A 17,978-nucleotide genomic window follows, 5' to 3' on the forward strand; every position below is an offset into this window, starting at 1 on the left:
ACAGACACTTGTAAAACCGAAGTGTTCAGATTTAGCTCGTTTCGATGTAAAACAACTTGTTTCGTTGTATAAAGCACGAATACATGCTTTTCGCGCTGTTATAACAGAAAAAGTTTTGACGCTTGTCAAACCGCTGTGTTCAGATTTAACTCGTTCCGGTCTAAAGCAGCTTGTTTCGTTGTTTTAAACAAGAATACATGCTTTTCGCGCAATTATAGGAGAAAAAGTTTTGACGCATATCACACGGACACTTGTAAAACCGATGTGTTCAGATTTAGTTCGTTTCGGTCTAAAACAGCTTGTTTCGTTGTATTAAGCACGAATACATGCTTTTCGAGCAGTTACAAGAGAAAACGTTTTGACGCGTATCACATGGACACTTGTAAAACAGGTGTGTTCAGATTTAGCTCGTTTCGGTCTAAAACACCGTGTTTTGTTGTATTAAGCACGAATACATGCTTTTCGCGCAGTTATAAGAGAAAAAAGATTTTTGACGCGTATCACACGGACACTTGTAAAACCGATGTGTTCAGATCTAATTTGTTTCGGTCTAAAACAGCTTGTTTCTTTGTTTTAAGCAAGAATACATGCTTTTCGCGCAGTTATAACAGAAAAAGTTTTGACGCGTATCACAAGGACACTTGTAAAACCGATGTGCTCAGATTTAGCTCGTTTCGGTCTAAAACAGCTTGTTTCGTTGTTTTAAGCAAGAATGCATGCTTTTCGCGCAGCTATAACAGAAAAAGTTTTGACGCGTATCACAAGGACACTTGTAAAACCGATGTGCTCAGATTTAGCTCGTTTCGGTCTAAAACAGCTTGTTTCGTTGTTTTAAGCAAGAATACATGCTTTTCGCGCTGTTATAAGAGAAAAAGTTTTGACGCGTATCACACGGACACTTGTAAAACCGATGTGTTCAGATTTAACTCGTTTCGGTCTAAAACAGCTTGTTTCGTTGTATTAAGCACGAATACATGCTTTTCGCGCAGTTAAAAGATAAGAAGTTTTGATAGGTATCACACGGACACTTGTAAAACCGATGTGTTCAGATCTAGCTCGCTTCGTTCTAAAACAGCTTGTTTCGTTGTTTTAAGCAAGAATACATGCTTTTCGCGCTGTTATAAGAAAAAAGGTTTTGACGCGTATCACACGGACACCGATGTGTTCAGATTTAAGTCATTCCGGTCTAAAACAGCTTGTTTCGTTGTTTTAAGCAAGAATACACGCTTTTCGCGCAGGTATAGGAGAAAACGATTTGACGCGTATCACACGGACACTTGTAAAACCGATATGTTCAGATTAACCTCGTTTCGGTCTAAAAGAGCTTGTTTCGTTGTATTAAGCACTAATACATGCTTTTCGCACAGTTACAAGAGAAAAAGTATTGACGCGTATCACATTGACACTTGTAAAACCGATCTGTTCAGATTTAGCTCGATTCGGTGTAAAACAGCGTGTTTTGTTGTATTATGCACGAATACATGCTTTTCGCACCGTTATGAGAAAAAGATTTGACGCGTATCACACAGACACTTGTAAAACCGATGTGTTCAGATTTTGCTCGTTTCGATGTTAAACAGCTTGTTTCGTTGTATTAAGCACGAATACATGCTTTTCGCGCAGTTATAAGAGAAAAAGTTTTGACGCGTATCACACGGACACTTGTAAAACCGATGTGTTAGATTTAACTCGTTCCGGTCTAAAGCAGCTTGTTTCGTTGTTTTAAACAAGAATACATGCTTTTCGCGCAATTATAGGAAAAAAAGTTTTGACGCGTATCACACGGACACTGTAAAACCGATGTGTTCAGATTTAGTTCGTTTCGGTCTAAAACAGCTTGTTTCGTTGTATTAAGCACAAATACATGCTTTTCGCGCAGTTAAAAGAGAAAACGTTTTGACGCGTATCACATGGACACTTGTAAAACAGATGTGTTCAGATTTAGCTCGTTTCGGTCTAAAACACCGTGTTTTGTTGTATTAAGCTCGAATACATGCTTTTCGCGCAGTTATAAGAGAAAAAGATTTTTGACACGTATCACACGGACACTTGTAAAACCGATGTGTTCAGATCTAATTTGTTTCGGTCTAAAACAGCTTGTTTCGTTGTTTTAAGCAAGAATACATGGTTTTCGCGCTGTTATAAGAGAAAAAGTTTTGACGCGTATCACACGGACACTTGTAAAACCGATGTGTTCAGATTTAACTCGTTCCGGTCTAAAACAGCTTGTTTCGTTGTTTTAAGCAAGAATACACGCTTTTCGCGCAGTTATAGGAGAAAAAGATTTGACTCGTATCACACGGACACTTGTAAAACCGATATGTTCAGATTAACCTCGTTTCGGTCTAAAACAGCTTGTTTCGTTGTATTAAGCACGAATACATCCTTTTCGCGCTGTTACAAGAGAAAAAGTTTTGACGCGTATCACATGGACACTTGTAAAACCGATGTGTTCAGATTTAGCTCGTCTCGGTCTAAAACACCGTGTTTTGTTGTATTATGCACGAATACACGCTTTTCGCACCGTTATGAGAAAAAGATTTGACGCGTATCACACAGACTCTTGTAAAACCGATGTGTTCAGATTTTGCTCGTTTCGATGTAAAACAGCTTGTTTCGTTGTATTAAGCACGAATACATGCTTTTCGCGCAGTTATAAGAGAAAAAGTTTTGACGCTTGTCAAACCGCTGTGTTCAGATTTAACTCGTTCCGGTCTAAAGCAGCTTGTTTCGTTGTTTTAAACAAGAATACATGCTTTTCGCGCAATTATAGGAGAAAAAGTTTTGACGCATATCACACGGACACTTGTAAAACCGATGTGTTCAGATTTAGTTCGTTTCGGTCTAAAACAGCTTGTTTCGTTGTATTAAGCACGAATACATGCTTTTCGAGCAGTTACAAGAGAAAACGTTTTGACGCGTATCACATGGACACTTGTAAAACAGGTGTGTTCAGATTTAGCTCGTTTCGGTCTAAAACAGCTTGTTTCGTTGTTTTAAGCAAGAATACATGCTTTTGGCGCAGTTACAGGTGAAAAAGTTTTGACGCGTATCACATGGACACTTGTAAAACCGATGTGTTCAGATTTAGCTCGTTTCGGTCTAAAACACCGTGTTTTGTTGTATTAAGCACGAATACATGCTTTTCGCACCGTTATGAGAAAAAGATTTGACGCGTATCACACAGACACTTGCAAAACCGATGTGTTCAGATTTAGCTCGTTTCGGTCTAAAACACCGTGTTTTGTTATATTAAGCACGAATACATGCTTTTCGCACCGTTATGAGAAAAAGATTTGACGCGTATCACACAGACACTTGTAAAACCGAAGTGTTCAGATTTAGCTCGTTTCGATGTAAAACAACTTGTTTCGTTGTATAAAGCACGAATACATGCTTTTCGCGCTGTTATAAGAGAAAAAGTTTTGACGCGTACCACACGGACACTTGTAAAACCGATGTGTTCAGATTTAACTCGTTCCGGTCTAAAACAGCTTGTTTCGTTGTTTTAAGCAAAAATACACGCTTTTCGCGCAGTTATAGGAGAAAAAGCTTTGACGCGTATCACACGGACACTTGTAAAACCGATGTGCTCAGATTTAGCTCGTTTCGGTCTAAAACAGCTTGTTTCGTTGTTTTAAGCAAGAATGCATGCTTTTCGCGCAGCTATAACAGAAAAAGTTTTGACGCGTATCACAAGGACACTTGTAAAACCGATGTGCTCAGATTTAGCTCGTTTCGGTCTAAAACAGCTTGTTTCGTTGTTTTAAGCAAGAATACATGCTTTTCGCGCTGTTATAAGAGAAAAAGTTTTGACGCGTATCACACGGACACTTGTAAAACCGATGTGTTCAGATTTAGCTCGTTTCGGTCTAAAACACCGTGTTTTGTTGTATTAAGCACGAATACATGCTTTTCGCGCAGTTATAAGAGAAAAAGATTTTTGACGCGTATCACACGGACGCTTGTAAAACCGATGTGTTCAGATCTAATTTGTTTCGGTCTAAAACAGCTTGTTTCTTTGTTTTAAGCAAGAATACAAGCTTTTCGCGCAGTTATAACAGAAAAAGTTTTGACCCGTATCACAAGGACACTTGTAAAACCGATGTGCTCAGATTTAGCTCGTTTCGGTCTAAAACAGCCTGTTTCGTTGTTTTAAGCAAGAATACATGCTTTTCGCGCAGTTACAGGAGAAAAAGTTTTGACGCGCATCATCACATGGACACTTGTAAAACCGATGTGTTCAGATCTAGCTCGCTTCGTTCTAAAACAGCTTGTTTCGTTGATTTAAGCAAGAATACATGCTTTTCGCGCAGTTATAAGAAAAAAATTTTTGACGCCTATCACACGGACACTTGTAAAACCGATGTGTTCAGATTTAGCTCGTTTCGGTCTAAAACAGCTTGTTTCGTTGTTTTAAGCAAGAATACATGCTTTTGGCGCAGTTACAGGTGAAAACGTTTTGACGCGTATCACATGGACACTTGTAAAACCGATGTGTTCAGATTTAGCTCGTTTCGGTCTAAAACACCGTGTTTTGTTGTATTAAGCACGAATACATGCTTTTCGCACCGTTATGAGAAAAAGATTTGACGCGTATCACACAGACACTTGCAAAACCGATGTGTTCAGATTTAGCTCGTTTCGGTCTAAAACACCGTGTTTTGTTATATTAAGCACGAATACATGCTTTTCGCACCGTTATGAGAAAAAGATTTGACGCGTATCACACAGACACTTGTAAAACCGAAGTGTTCAGATTTAGCTCGTTTCGATGTAAAACAACTTGTTTCGTTGTATAAAGCACGAATACATGCTTTTCGCGCTGTTATAAGAGAAAAAGTTTTGACGCGTACCACACGGACACTTGTAAAACCGATGTGTTCAGATTTAACTCGTTCCGGTCTAAAACAGCTTGTTTTGTTGTTTTAAGCAAAAATACACGCTTTTCGCGCAGTTATAGGAGAAAAAGCTTTGACGCGTATCACACGGACACTTGTAAAACCGATATGTTCAGATTAACCTCATTTCGGTCTAAAACAGCTTGTTTCGTTGTATTAAGCAAGAATACATCCTTTTCGCGCAGTTACAAGAGAAAAAGTTTTGACGCGTATCACATGGACACTTGTAAAACCGATGTGTTCAGATTTAGCTCGTTTCGGTCTAAAACACCGTGTTTTGTTGTATTATGCACGATTACATGCTTTTCGCACCGTTATGAGAAAAAGATTTGACGCGTATCACACAGACACTTGTAAAACCGATGTGTTCAGATTTTGCTCGTTTCGATGTAAAACAGCTGGATTCGTTGTATTAAGCACGAATACATGCTTTTCGCGCAGCTATAAAAGAAAAAGATTTGACGCGTATCACACGGATACTTCTAAAACCGATGCGTTCAGATCCTCGTTCGTTCCGGTCTAAAGCAGCTTGTTTCGTTGTTTTAAACAAGAATACATGCTTTTCGCGCAATTATAGGAGAAAAAGTTTTGACGCGTATCACACGGACACTTGTAAAACCGATGTGTTCAGATTTAGTTCGTTTCGGTCTAAAACAGCTTGTTTCGTTGTATTAAGCACGAATACATGCTTTTCGCGCAGTTACAAGAGAAAACGTTTTGACGCGTATCACATGGACACTTGTAAAACAGATGTGTTCAGATTTAGCTCGTTTCGGTCTAAAACACCGTGTTTTGTTGTAATAAGCACGAATACATGCTTTTCGCGCAGTTATAAGAGAAAAAATATTTTTGATGCGTATCACACGGACACTTGTAAAACCGATGTGTTCAGATCTAATTTGTTTCGGTCTAAAACAGCTTGTTTCTTTGCTTTAAGCAAGAATACAAGCTTTTCGCGCGGTTATAACAGAAAAAGATTTGACGCGTATCACAAGGACACTTGTAAAACCGATGTGCTCAGATTTAGCTCGTTTCGGTCTAAAACAGCTTGTTTCGTTGTTTTAAGCAAGAATACATGCTTTTCGCGCAGTTATAACAGAAAAAGTTTTGACGAGTATCACACGGACACTTGTAAATTCGGTGTGTTCTGATTTAGCTCGTTTCGGTCTAAACCAGCTTGTTTCGTTGTTTTAAGCAAGAATACATGCTTTTCGCGCAGTTACAGGAGAAAAAGTTTTGACGCGTATCACACAGACACTTGTAAAACCGATGTCTTCAGATTTAGCTCGTTTCGGTCTAAAACAGCTTGTTTCGTTGTATTAAGCACGAATACATGCTTTTCGAGCAGTTATAAGACAAGAACTTTTGATAGGTATCACACGGACACTTGTAAAACCAATGTGTTCAGATCTAGCTCGCTTCGTTCTAAAACAGCTTGTTTCGTTGTTTTAAGCAAGAATACATGCTTTTCGCGCAGTTATAAGAGAAAAAGTTGAGACGCGTATCACACGGACACTTGTAAAACCGATGTGTTCAGATCTAATTTGTTTCGGTCTAAAACAGCTTGTTTCTTTGTTTTAAGCAAAAATACAAGCTTTTCGCGCAGTTATAACAGAAAAAGTTTCGACGCGTATCACACGGACACTTGTAAAACCGATGTGTTCAGATTTAACTCGTTCCGGTCTAAAACAGCTTGTTTCGTTGTTTTAAGCAAGAATACATGCTTTTCGCGCAGTTACAGGAGAAAAAGTTTTGACGCGTATCACATGGACACTTGTAAAATCGATGTCCGGATTTTGCTCGTTTCGGTATAAAACTTGTTTCGTTGTATTAAGCACGAATACATGCTTTTCGCGCAGTTATAAGATAAAACGTTTTGATAGGTATCACACGGACACTTGTAAAACCGATGTGTTCAGATCTAGCTCGCTTCGTTCTAAAACAGCTTGTTTCGTTGTTTTAAGCAAGAATACACGCTTTTTGCGCAGTTAGAGGAGAAAAAGATTTGACGCGTATCACACGGACACTTGTAAAACCGATATGTTCAGATTAACCTCGTTTCGGTGTAAAACAGCTTGTTTCGTTGTATTAAGCAAGAATACATACTTTTCGCGCAGTTACAAGAGAAAACGTTTTGACGCGTATCACATGGACACTTGTAAAACCGATGTGTTCAGATTTAGCTCGTTTCGGTCTACAACACCGTGTTTTGTTGTATTATGCACGAATACATGCTTTTCGCGCAGTTATAAGAGAAAAAGTTTTGACGCGTATCACACGGACACTTGTAAAACCGATGTGTTCAGATTTAGCTCGCTTCGGTCTAAACCAGCTTGTTTCGTTGTTTTAAGCAAGAATACATGCTTTTCGCGCTGTTATAAGAGAAAAAGTTTTGCCGCGTATCACACGGACACTTGTAAAACCGATGTGCTCAGATTTAGCTCGTTTCGGTGTAAAACAGCTTGCTTCGTTGTTTTAAGCAAGAATACATGCTTTTCGCGCAGTTATAACAGAAAAAGTTTTGACGCGTATCACACAGACACTTGTAAAACCGATGTCTTCAGATTTAGCTCGTTTCGGTCTAAAACAGCTTGTTTCGTTGTATTAAGCACGAATACATGCTTTTCGCGCAGTTATAAGACAAGAACTTTTGATAGGTATCACACGGACACTTGTAAAACCAATGTGTTCAGATCTAATTTGTTTCGGTCTAAAACAGCTTGTTTCTTTGTTTTAAGCAAGAATACAAGCTTTTCGCGCAGTTATAACAGAAAAAGTTTTGACGCGTATCACAAGGACACTTGTAAAGCCGATGTGCTCAGATTTTGCTCGTTTCGATGTAAAACAGCTTGTTTCGTTGTATTAGGCACGAATACATGCTTTTCGCGCAGATATAAGATAACAAGTTTTGACGAGTATCACACGGACACTTGTAAAACCGATGTGTTCTGATTTAGCTCGTTTCGGTCTAAACCAGCTTGTTTCGTTGTTTTAAGCAAGAATACATGCTTTTCGCGCAGTTACCGGAGAAAACGTTTTGACGCGTATCACACAGGCACTTGTAAAACCGATGTCTTCAGATTTAGCTTGTTTCGGTCTAAAACAGCTTGTTTCGTTGTATTAAGCACGAATACATGCTTTTCGCGCAGTTATAAGACAAGAGCATTTGATAGGTATCACACGGACACTTGTAGAACCGATGTGTTCAGATCTAGCTCGCTTCGTTCTAAAACAGCTTGTTTCGTTGTTCTAAGCAAGAATACAAGCTTTTCGCGCAGTTACATGAGAAAAAGTTTTGACTCGTATCACATGGACACTTGTAAAACCGATGTCCGGATTTAGCTCGTTTCGGTCTAAAACTTGTTTCGTTGTATTAAGCACGAATACATGCTTTTCGCGCAGTTATAAGATAAAAAGTTTTGATAGGTATCACACGCACACTTGTAAAACCGATGTGTTCAGATCTAGCTCGCTTCGTTCTAAAACAGCTTGTTTCGTTGTTTTAAGCAAGAATACACGCTTTTTGCGCTGTTATAGGAGAAAAAGATTTGACGCGTATCACACGGACACTTGTAAAACCGATATGTTCAGATTAACCTCGTTTCGGTGTAAAACAGCTTGTTTCGTTGTATTAAGCAAGAATACATCCTTTTCGCGCAGTTACAAGAGAAAACGTTTTGACGCGTATCACATGGACACTTGTAAAACCGATGTGTTCAGATTTAGCTCGTTTCGGTCTACAACACCGTGTTTTGTTGTATTATGCACGAATACATGCTTTTCGCACCGTTATGAGAAAAAGATTTGACGCGTATCACACAGACAATTGTAAAACCTATGTGTTCCGATTTTGCTCGTTTCGATGTAAAACAGCTTGTTTCGTTGTATTAAGCACGAATACATGCTTTTCGCGCAGTTATAAGATAAAAGAAGTTTTGATGGGTATCACACGGACACTTGTAAAACCGATGTGTTCAGATCTAGCTCGCTTCGTTCTAAAACAGCTTGTTTCGTTGTTTTAAGCAAGAATACATGCTTTTCACGCAGTTAGAAGAGAAAAAGTTTTGACTCGTATCACATGGACACTTGTAAAACCGATGTGTTCAGATTTAGCTCGTTTCGGTATAAAACACAATGTTTTGTTGTATTAAGCACGAATACATGCTTTTCGCGCAGTTATAAGAGAAAACGTTTTGACGCGTATCACATGGACAATTGTAAAACAGATGTGTTCAGATTTAGCTCGTTTCGGTCTAAAACACCGTGTTTTGTTGTATTAAGCACGAATACATGCTTTTCGCGCAGTTATAAGAGAAAAATATTTTTGACGCGTATCACACGGACACTTGTAAAACCGATGTGTTCAGATCTAATTTGTTTCGGTCTAAAACAGCTTGTTTCTTTGTTTTAAGCAAGAATACAAGCTTTTCGCGCAGTTATAACAGAAAAAGTTTTGACGCGTATCACAAGGACACTTGTAAAACCGATGTGCTCAGATTTAGCTCGTTTCGGTGTAAAACAGCTTGTTTCGTTGTTTTAAGCAAGAATACATGCTCTTCGCGCAGTTATAACAGAAAAAGTTTTGACGAGTATCACACGGACACTTGTAAAACCGGTGTGTTCTGATTTAGCTCGTTTCGGTCTAAACCAGCTTGTTTCGTTGTTTTAAGCAGGAATACATGCTTTTCGCGCAGTTACAGGAGAAAAAGTTTTGACGCGTATCACACAGACACTTGTAAAACCGATGTCTTCAGATTTAGCTCGTTTCGGTCTAAAACAGCTTGTTTCGTTGTATTAAGCACGAATACATGCTTTTCGCGCAGTTATAAGACAAGAACTTTTGATAGGTATCACACGGACACTTGTAAAACCAATGTGTTCAGATCTAGCTCGCTTCGTTCTAAAACAGCTTGTTTCGTTGTTTTAAGCAAGAATACATGCTTTTCGCGCAGTTATAAGAGAAAAAGTTTAGACGCGTATCACACGGACACTTGTAAAACCGATGTGTTCAGATTTAACTCGTTCCGGTCTAAAACAGCTTGTTTCGTTGTTTTAAGCAAGAATACATGCTTTTCGCGCAGTTACAGGAGAAAAAGTTTTGACGCGTATCACATGGACACTTGTAAAATCGATGTCCGGATTTTGCTCGTTTCGGTATAAAACTTGTTTCGTTGTATTAAGCACGAATACATGCTTTTCGCGCAGTTACAAGAGAAAACGTTTTGACGCGTATCACATGGACACTTGTAAAACCGATGTGTTCAGATTTAGCTCGTTTCGGTCTACAACACCGTGTTTTGTTGTATTATGCACGAATACATGCTTTTCGCACCGTTATAAGAAAAAGATTTGACGCGTATCACACAGACAATTGTAAAACCGATGTGTTCAGATTTTGCTCGTTTCGTTGTAAAACAGCTTGTTTCGTTGTATTAAGCACGAATACATGCTTTTCGCGCAGTTATAAGATAAGAAGTTTTGATGGGTATCACACGGACACTTGTAAAACCGATGTGTTAAGATCTAGCTCGCTTCGTTCTAAAACAGCTTGGTTCGTTGTTTTAAGCAAGAATACATGCTTTTCACGCAGTTAGAAGAGAAAAAGTTTTGACTCGTATCACATGGACACTTGTAAAACCGATGTGTTCAGATTTAGCTCGTTTCGGTATAAAACACAATGTTTTGTTGTATTAAGCGCGAATACATGCTTTTCGCGCAGTTATAAGAGAAAAAGTTTTGACGCGTATCACACGGACACTTGTAAAACCGATGTGTTCAGATTTAGTTCGTTTCGGTCTAAAACAGCTTGTTTCGTTGTATTAAGCACGAATACATGCTTTTCGCGCAGTTACAAGAAAAAACGTTTTGACGCGTATCACATGGACACTTGTAAAACAGATGTGTTCAGATTTAGCTCGTTTCGGTCTAAAACACCGTGTTTTGTTGTATTAAGCACGAATACATGCTTTTCGCGCAGTTATAAGAGAAAAATATTTTTGACGCGTATCACACGGACACTAGTAAAACCGATGTGTTCAGATCTAATTTGTTTCGGTCTAAAACAGCTTGTTTCTTTGTTTTAAGCAAGAATACAAGCTTTTCGCGCAGTTATAACAGAAAAAGTTTTGACGCGTATCACAAGGACACTTGTAAAACCGATGTGTTCAGATCTAGCTCGCTTCGTTCTAAAACAGCTTGTTTCGTTGTTTTAAGCAAGAATACACGCTTTTTGCGCAGTTATAGGAGAAAAAGATTTGACGCGTATCACACGGACACTTGTAAAACCGATATGTTCAGATTAACCTCGTTTCGGTGTAAAACAGCTTGTTTCGTTGTATTAAGCAAGAATACATCCTTTTCGCGCAGTTACAAGAGAAAACGTTTTGACGCGTATCACATGGACACTTGTAAAGCCGATGTGTTCAGATTTAGCTCGTTTCGGTTTACAACACCGTGTTTTGTTGTATTATGCACGAATACATGCTTTTCGCACCGTTATGAGAAAAAGATTTGACGCGTATCACACAGACAATTGTAAAACCGATGTGTTCAGATTTTGCTCGTTTCGATGTAAAACAGCTTGTTTCGTTGTATTAAGCACGAATACATGCTTTTCGCGCAGTTATAAGAAAAGAAGTTTTGATGGGTATCACACGGACACTTGTAAAACCGATGTGTTCAGATCTAGCTCGCTTCGTTCTAAAACAGCTTGTTTCGTTGTTTTAAGCAAGAATACATGCTTTTCACGCAGTTAGAAGAGAAAAAGTTTTGACTCGTATCACATGGACACTTGTAAAACCGATGTGTTCAGATTTAGCTCGTTTCGGTATAAAACACAATGTTTTGTTGTATTAAGCACGAATACATGCTTTTCGCGCAGTTATAAGAGAAAAAGTTTTGACGCGTATCACACGGACACTTGTAAAACCGATGTGTTCAGATTTAGTTCGTTTCGGTCTAAAACAGCTTGTTTCGTTGTATTAAGCACGAATACATGCTTTTCGCGCAGTTACAAGAAAAAACGTTTTGACGCGTATCACATGGACACTTGTAAAACAGATGTGTTCAGATTTAGCTCGTTTCGGTCTAAAACACCGTGTTTTGTTGTATTAAGCACGAATACATGCTTTTCGCGCAGTTATAAGAGAAAAATATTTTTGACGCGTATCACACGGACACTTGTAAAACCGATGTGTTCAGATCTAATTTGTTTCGGTCTAAAACAGCTTGTTTCTTTGTTTTAAGCAAGAATACAAGCTTTTCGCGCAGTTATAACAGAAAAAGTTTTGACGCGTATCACAAGGACACTTGTAAAACCGATGTGCTCAGATTTAGCTCGTTTCGGTGTAAAACAGCTTGTTTCGTTGTTTTAAGCAAGAATACATGCTTTTCGCGCAGTTATAACAGAAAAAGTTTTGACGCGTATCACAAGGACACTTGTAAAACCGATGTCTTCAGATTTAGCTCGTTTCGGTCTAAAACAGCTTGTTTCGTTGTATTAAGCACGAATACATGCTTTTCGCGCAGTTATAAAACAAGAACTTTTGATAGGTATCACACGGACACTTGTAAAACCAATGTGTTCAGATCTAGCTCGCTTCGTTCTAAAACAGCTTGTTTCGTTGTTTTAAGCAAGAATACATGCTTTTCGCGCAGTTATAAGAGAAAAAGTTTAGACGCGTATCACACGGACACTTGTAAAACCGATGTGTTCAGATTTAACTCGTTCCGGTCTAAAACAGCTTGTTTCCTTGTTTTAAGCAAGAATACATGCTTTTCGCGCAGTTACAGGAGAAAAAGTTTTGACGCGTATCACATGGACACTTGTAAAATCGATGTCCGGATTTTGCTCGTTTCGGTATAAAACTTGTTTCGTTGTATTAAGCACGAATACATGCTTTTCGCGCAGTTATAAGATAAAACGTTTTGATAGGTATCACACGGACACTTGTAAAACCGATGTGTTCAGATCTAGCTCGCTTCGTTCTAAAACAGCTTGTTTCGTTGTTTTAAGCAAGAATACACGCTTTTTGCGCAGTTATAGGAGAAAAAGATTTGACGCGTATCACACGGACACTTGTAAAACCGATATGTTCAGATTAACCTCGTTTCTGTGTAAAACAGCTTGTTTCGTTGTATTAAGCAAGAATACATCCTTTTCGCGCAGTTACAAGAGAAAACGTTTTGACGCGTATCACATGGACACTTGTAAAACCGATGTGTTCAGATTTAGCTCGTTTCGGTCTACAACACCGTGTTTTGTTGTATTATGCACGAATACATGCTTTTCGCACCGTTATGAGAAAAAGATTTGGCGCTTATCACACAGACAATTGTAAAACCGATGTGTTCAGATTTTGCTCGTTTCGATGTAAAACAGCTTGTTTCGTTGTATTAAGCACGAATACATGCTTTTCGCGCAGTTATAAGAGAAAAAGTTTTGACGCGTATCACACGGACACTTGTAAAACCGATGTGTTCAGATTTAGCTCGTTTCGGTCTAAACCAGCTTGTTTCGTTGTTTTAAGCAAGAATACATGCTTTTCGCGCTGTTATAAGAGAAAAAGTTTTGACGCGTATCACACGGACACTTGTAAAACCAATGTGTTCAGATTTAACTCGTTCTTGTCTAAAACAGCTTGTTTCGTTGTTTTAAGCAAAAATACACGCTTTTCGCGCAGTTATAGGAGAAAAGATTTGACGCGTATCACGCGGACACTTGTAAAACCGATATGTTCAGATTAACCTCGTTTCGGTCTAAAACAGCTTGTTTCGTTGTATTAGGCAAGAATACATCCTTTTCCCGCAGTTACAAGAGAAAAAGTTTTGACGCGTATCACATGGACACTTGTAAAACCGATGTGTTCAGATTTAGCTCGTTTCGGTCTGAAACATCGTGTTTTGTTGTAGTATGCACGAATACATGCTTTTCGCACCGTTATGAGAAAAAGATTTGACGCGTATCACACAGACACTTGTAAAACCGATGTGTTCAGATTTTGCTCGTTTCGATGTAAAACAGCTGGATTCGTTGTATTAAGCACGAATACATGCTTTTCGCGCAGCTATAAAAGAAAAAGATTTGACGCGTATCACACGGACACTTCTTAAACCGATGCGTTCAGATTTAACTCGTTCCGGTCTAAAGCAGCTTGTTTCGTTGTTTTAAACAAGAATACATGCTTTTCGCGCAATTATAGGAGAAAAAGTTTTGACGCGTATCACACGGACACTTGTAAAACCGATGTGTTCAGATTTAGTTCGTTTCGGTCTAAAACAGCTTGTTTCGTTGTATTAAGCACGAATACATGCTTTTCGCGCAGTTACAAGAGAAAACGTTTTGACGCGTATCACATGGACACTTGTAAAACAGATGTGTTCAGATTTAGCTCCTTTCGGTCTAAAACACCGTGTTTTGTTGTATTAAACACGAATACATGCTTTTCGCGCAGTTATAAGAGAAAAATATTTTTGACGCGTATCACACGGACACTTGTAAAACCGATGTGTTCAGATCTAATTTGTTTCGGTCTAAAACAGCTTGTTTCTTTGTTTTAAGCAAGAATACAAGCTTTTCGCGCAGTTATAACAGAAAAAGTTTTGACGCGTATCACAAGGACACTTGTAAAACCGATGTGCTCAGATTTTGCTCGTTTCGATGTAAAACAGCTGTTTCGTTGTATTAAGCACGAATACATGCTTTTCGCGCAGTTATAAGATAAGAAGTTTTGACGAGTATCACACGGACACTTGTAAAACCGATGTCTTCAGATTTAGCTCGTTTCGGTCTAAAACAGCTTGTTTCGTTGTATTAAGCACGAATACATGCTTTTCGCACAGTTATAAGACAAGAACTTTTGATAGGTATCACACGGACACTTGTAGAACCGATGTGTTCAGATCTAGCTCGCTTCGTTCTAAAACAGCTTGTTTCGTTGTTTTAAGCAAGAATACATGCTTTTCGCGCAGTTATAAGAGAAAAAGTTTAGACGCGTATCACACGGACACTTGTAAAACCGATGTGTTCAGATTTAGTTCGTTTCGGTCTAAAACAGCTTGTTTCGTTGTTTTAAGCAAGAATACACGCTTTTTGCGCAGTTATAGGAGAAAAAGATTTGACGCGTATCACACGGACACTTGTAAAGCCGATATGTTCAGATTAACCTCGTTTCGGTGTAAAACAGCTTGTTTCGTTGTATTAAGCAAGAATACATCCTTTTCGCGCAGTTACAAGAGAAAAAGTTTTGACGCGTATCACATGGACACTTGTAAAACCGATGTGTTCAGATTTAGCTCGTTTCGGTCTACAACACCGTGTTTTGTTGTATTATGCACGAACACATGCTTTTCGCACCGTTATGAGAAAAAGATTTGACGCGTATCACACAGACAATTGTAAAACCGATGTGTTCAGATTTTGCTCGTTTCGATGTAAAACAGCTTGTTTCGTTGTATTAAGCACGAATACATGCTTTTCGCGCAGTTATAGGATAAGAAGTTTTGATGGGTATCACACGGACACTTGTAAAACCGATGTGTTCAGATCTAGCTCGCTTCGTTCTAAAACAGCTTGTTTCGTTGTTTTAAGCAAGAATACATGCTTTTCACGCAGTTAGAAGAGAAAGAGTTTAGACTCGTATCACATGGACACTTGTAAAACCGATGTGTTCAGATTTAGCTCGTTTCGGTATAAAACACAATGTTTTGTTGTATTAAGCACGAATACATGCTTTTCGCGCAGTTATAAGAGAAAAAGTTTTGACGCGTATCACACGGACACTTGTAAAACCGATGTGTTCAGATTTAGCTCGTTTCGGTCTAAACCAGCTTGTTTCGTTGTTTTAAGCAAGAATACATGCTTTTCGCGCTGTTATAAGAGAAAAAGTTTTGACGCGTATCACACGGACACTTGTAAAACCGATGTGTTCAGATTTAACTCGTTCCGGTCTAAAACAGCTTGTTTCGTTGTTTTAAGCAAAAATACACGCTTTTCGCGCAGTTATAGGAGAAAAAGATATGACGCGTATCACACGGACACTTGTAAAACCGATATGTTCAGATTAACCTCGTTTCGGTCTAAAACAGCTTGTTTCGTTGTATTAAGCAAGAATACATCCTTTTCGCGCAGTTAAAAGAGAAAAAGTTTTGACGCGTATCACATGGACACTTGTAAATCCGATGTGTTCAGATTTAGCTCGTTTCGGTCTAAAACACTGTGTTTTGTTGTATTATGCACGAATACATGCTTTTCGCACCGTTATGAGAAAAATATTTGACGCGTATCACACAGACACTTGTAAAACTGATGTGTTCAGATTTTGCTCATTTCGATGTAAAACAGCTGGATTCGTTGTATTAAGCACGAATACATGCTTTTCGCGCAGCTATAAAAGAAAAAGATTTGACGCGTATCACACGGACACTTCTAAAACCGATGCGTTCAGATTTAACTCGTTCCGGTCTAAAGCAGCTTGTTTCGTTGTTTTAAACAAGAATACATGCTTTTCGCGCAAATATAGGAGAAAAAGTTTTGACGCGTATCACACGGACACTTGTAAAACCGATGTGTTCAGATTTAGTTCGTTTCGGTCTAAAACAGCTTGTTTCGTTGTATTAAGCACGAATACATGCTTTTCGCGCAGTTGCAAGAGAAAACGTTTTGACGCGTATCACATGGACACTTGTAAAACCGATGTCCGGATTTAGCTCGTTTCGGTCTAAAACTTGTTTCGTTGTATTAGGCACGAATACATGCTTTTCGCGCAGTTATAAGATAAAAAGTTTTGATAGGTATCACACGGACACTTGTAAAACTGATGTGTTCAGATCTAGCTCGCTTCGTTCTAAAACAGCTTGTTTCGTTGTTTTAAGCAAGAATAAATGCTTTTCGCGCTGTTATAAGAGAAAAAGTTTTGACGCGTATCACACGGACACTTGTAAAACCGATGTGTTCAGATTTAGCTCGTTTCGGTCTAAACCAGCTTGTTTCGTTGTTTTAAGCAAGAATACATGCTTTTCGCGCTGTTATAAGAGAAAAAGTTTTGACGCGTATCACACGGACACTTGTAAAACCGATGTGTTCAGATTTAACTCGTTCCGGTCTAAAACAGCTTGTTTCGTTGTTTTAAGCAAAAATACACGCTTTTCGCGCAGTTATAGGAGAAAAAGATATGACGCGTATCACACGGACACTTGTAAAACCGATATGTTCAGATTAACCTCGTTTCGGTCTAAAACAGCTTGTTTCGTTGTATTAAGCAAGAATACATCCTTTTCGCGCAGTTAAAAGAGAAAAAGTTTTGACGCGTATCACATGGACACTTGTAAATCCGATGTGTTCAGATTTAGCTCGTTTCGGTCTAAAACACCGTGTTTTGTTGTATTATGCACGAATACATGCTTTTCGCACCGTTATGAGAAAAATATTTGACGCGTATCACACAGACACTTGTAAAACTGATGTGTTCAGATTTTGCTCATTTCGATGTAAAACAGCTGGATTCGTTGTATTAAGCACGAATACATGCTTTTCGCGCAGCTATAAAAGAAAAAGATTTGACGCGTATCACACGGACACTTCTAAAACCGATGCGTTCAGATTTAACTCGTTCCGGTCTAAAGCAGCTTGTTTCGTTGTTTTAAACAAGAATACATGCTTTTCGCGCAAATATAGGAGAAAAAGTTTTGACGCGTATCACACGGACACTTGTAAAACCGATGTGTTCAGATTTAGTTCGTTTCGGTCTAAAACAGCTTGTTTCGTTGTATTAAGCACGAATACATGCTTTTCGCGCAGTTACAAGAGAAAACGTTTTGACGCGTATCACATGGACACTTGTAAAACCGATGTCCGGATTTAGCTCGTTTCGGTCTAAAACTTGTTTCGTTGTATTAGGCACGAATACATGCTTTTCGCGCAGTTATAAGATAAAAAGTTTTGATAGGTATCACACGGACACTTGTAAAACCGATGTGTTCAGATCTAGCTCGCTTCGTTCTAAAACAGCTTGTTTCGTTGTTTTAAGCAAGAATAAATGCTTTTCGCGCTGTTATAAGAGAAAAAGTTTTGACGCGTAT

Source organism: Amblyomma americanum, unplaced genomic scaffold (genome assembly GCF_052857255.1).
Source record: "Amblyomma americanum isolate KBUSLIRL-KWMA unplaced genomic scaffold, ASM5285725v1 scaffold_20, whole genome shotgun sequence".
NCBI classification, from domain to species: domain Eukaryota; kingdom Metazoa; phylum Arthropoda; class Arachnida; order Ixodida; family Ixodidae; genus Amblyomma; species Amblyomma americanum.